The sequence below is a fragment of the Etheostoma spectabile genome, unplaced genomic scaffold (genome assembly GCF_008692095.1).
Source record: "Etheostoma spectabile isolate EspeVRDwgs_2016 unplaced genomic scaffold, UIUC_Espe_1.0 scaffold314, whole genome shotgun sequence".
NCBI lineage: Eukaryota > Metazoa > Chordata > Actinopteri > Perciformes > Percidae > Etheostoma > Etheostoma spectabile.
In genome coordinates, this window is record NW_022605583.1 from 765,653 (window position 1) to 769,049 (window position 3,397).

A 3,397-nucleotide genomic window follows, 5' to 3' on the forward strand; every position below is an offset into this window, starting at 1 on the left:
CTGGGTATCCTGCTCGGCCTTTGAGAAAATGAAAGCTCAGATGGGCCAATGTAGAACCTTGCCCCTTATGAGGTTATAAGGAGGAAGATTACCTCCCCTTTCTCTGCTTTGCCCGCCCAGAGAATTTGGCCTGCCCATGAGAGAGAGACATCTTTCAAACGAGCAAAGTGGCAGTTGGTCAAGGCCACACCCCCAGCCTCCACCTTGTCCCCCCTCAATAGCTACAGACACAGAAATGGCACATACTAAGGAAAGCTCATTGTGGGACTGGCTCTAGTGTCTTTTATTCTTTTTTAGGTCTATAAGAGACTTCAGATACAGTATTAGGGAACCACTAAGGTCTATGTAAAAGAGACTTCAGATCACATTCTTAGGGACCACTAAGGTCTATATAAAAGAGACTCAGATCCAGTATTAGGGGACCACTAAGGTCTATATAAAGAGACCTCAGATACAGTATTAGGGACCACTAAGGTCATATAAAAGAGACCTCAGATACAGTATTAGGGGACCACTAAGGTCTATATAAAAGAGACTTCAGATACAGTATTGGACCACTAAGGTCTATATAAAAAGACTTCAGATACGATTAGGGACCACTAAGTCTATATAAAAGAGACTTCAGATACAGTATTAGGGACCACTAAGGTCTATATAAAAGAGACTTCAGATACAGTATTAGGGGACTACTAAGGTCTATATAAAAGAGACTTCAGATACAGTATTAGGGGACTACTAAAGCCTATATAAAAGCATCAAAAAAGCACCATGAAATTTTAAAAACTACTTAACAGAAATAACAAGTGGGCCATTTTTTAGATTTTGTCACTTTTGTTAAAGGAAACCTGTAGCAGGGACCCTCCATACCAACGTGCCCGTGGATCAGGTCTTGTGAAAGGCTCAAATCAACCAGCAGCAAGAGCAGAAGTTCTCCAGATCAGCATGACTATTTGACATACATACAGAACACCTGGTCACCACAAAATCTTATCCTGAGACACTGCATGCACACATACCCACCAAAACAAACAGACTCTAAATCGGTTTGTTAATCACTACCAGAGGTCTGTACTTTGTTGTGCTTTTGTTAAACTGGGAGCAAAAGCTCCCTGGGGAACAAGATAAGGTTCCCCTGTCTTGTTGCAGCTTGTTGACCTTTAGAGGAACTTTGTGAAACTTTACACATAAACCAGTGCACATGAGCCACATCAAAGGGAGTGAACAGCCCCAACAGTTGAGTGTTTTAAGTCTCGTCTTAAGACACATTTTTATTCTTTGGCTTTTAACTCCATGTGAGTTGTGTGGTCCTCTGATGGCTCTTACTGTTTTATTGTATTTTAGTATTTAGTATTTTTATCTATTTTTTTTATCTTTTTAAACCAGATGCTCTTATTTAGTTTTTACCATATTTTACATTAATTGTTTTGTATGTTTGAGTTTTCTGTGCAGCACTTTGGTAACTTTGTGTTTGTAAAATGTGCTGTACAAATAAAGTGGATTGGATAAAGTGGATTGAATGGAATGGTCAAACATTTCCTAGAAATTGTAATAAAGTGCAATTATGGTAAGGATTTCTGTTCCACCTGTTTTGTAAAGATGCAAATCCATAACTTTGGGATGTAATTTTTACTCAACAGAAACATTAAGACATCAGAAAAACCCATCCTATTGACCATTTCAACACCTATCTGGAAAACAGCTGCAGAGTATCTGGACAAAATCCATTTCTTAACAATTTATAGATATTTAACACTGCAGAAAGTGAGGATGTATTACTGCATTATGAACATTGGTTGCCAAATAGAAAACAATATTGCAAAGTATCTTACAACCCAAATGTATGGTGTACTGTACAACTGATCTATAAAGCATTATAATACATTACTTACATTATTATATAGCTATAACCTATATACCCTTTATGAATGTGCCTTATTATAAAGCAGTACATGTTTTACACATTACCACCAGATATTTGGCAGCAGGGATTCCTGCAAATCTATTTTAGTCAGTATTTGGCATTGGGGAAACATTTTGTTTCCTGTTGCAGCATTCCTCACATTTTTAACCTATAATATTCAGTATCCTAAAAGTGAAATCGTTTGTTTTACTAGTATAAATATTATAAATGGGGCTTGAATTTATATGAAGCAACTTTAAAAGCACAACGCAGCCTCAGTTATCAAAGCAGTGCCGAAATACAACATATTAAGTTTATTTTTAATACCCACACTATGAGTGTATTAAATGTAGCTTGTCATTTTAAACTCAAACCAATCTGCCTTACCTTATGTTTCCGGTGTGAGGTTATAACGGTCCCGTGGAGAGAAGAGGGGAGCTGGGTCTTCAATTATGGAGATCCAGAAGGTCATAAACGGAACCCCTAAAGACAGAAGACGAATAAATATCCCAGGACTTATACTAGTTCATTTTTTCCATCAAACACGGGTCCAATTTGCGGGGCAGTAGTCCATACAGCAACCAATTACTCCTCACAGCGATACTGTCTGTAAGTTGCCAGCTGTGCAACCCTCACTGAGGCGGAGGAAGAAGACGACTGAAGTGGGCTGGATTTACTCCCGGGACAGACACTAACTCTTTCATGGATGGTTTTGTAACAGGCGGTCATCTGTTGCATATCCCCAAAAAACGTGAATTTCACATAAGTTACACGCAGGCTACGTGCCTGACGACGTGAACCGTGTCTGCCAAAGATTTCCAACCGGAAAATAGTTTCAATAAGCTTCTTGGAAGAAAAAAAATGATATACAGGCTACTATATATATCTGCAGTTTAGATGAGGTGACTGACGTTAACCTAAATCCAGCAGCAGAAATATCTTACAAGTTATGCAGCCCATAAACCATAGGTTCAAAAAGAGAAAAGTTTGCTCTTTCAATTAACTTACCTTAAAAGAATAATTCGACTTTATTACAGTACCTCATTTTATGCTTATTCATCCCGAGAAGACCTTCTGGAAGCGAAAAAATAGCGCCTCCGAAACGTGTTGCTCGCTGAGAAGGCGGGCTTAGCGCTGGCAAGCTAGCTAAAGTTAGCTAGCTTGCCAGCACTAACGAACAATATTTGTTAATTAGCTAGCTAAAGTTAGCTTGCTAATTAACAAATCTTGTGCAAAGCCGTCAGCACTTTTTCCCATAATTTACGTGCCGTTGTTCCAAGTACTACTTCGTTTTTGTTTGTATTTGTTATTATAAAACACAAAAAAGAGCGAAAGAAGGTACAACTAAAAATATTCCGACCGATATTTACCCCAAGTAAACAATGGATGTATTAGCTAAGAGAACGAGGTGAAGTACGACACTTTCTGGTTGGTTTTCGGCAAATCACTCCGCGGTTTTGAGATGAACTTCACCCTCATTTGCATAAAGTTAATTCC

The 3,397-nt window shown here is 38.4% G+C and overlaps 1 protein-coding gene across 1 annotated transcript in view; it reads right to left on the reverse strand.

Moving 5' to 3' along the window:
* Nucleotides 1-2,659, reverse strand: part of loxl3b (lysyl oxidase-like 3b) — a gene marked incomplete in the record, with an annotated part of 30,220 nt that extends 27,561 nt beyond the window's left edge. Inside the window, 1 exon segment of the mRNA XM_032511056.1 lies at nucleotides 2,288-2,659.
* Nucleotides 2,660-3,397: the final 738 nt, after the last annotated feature.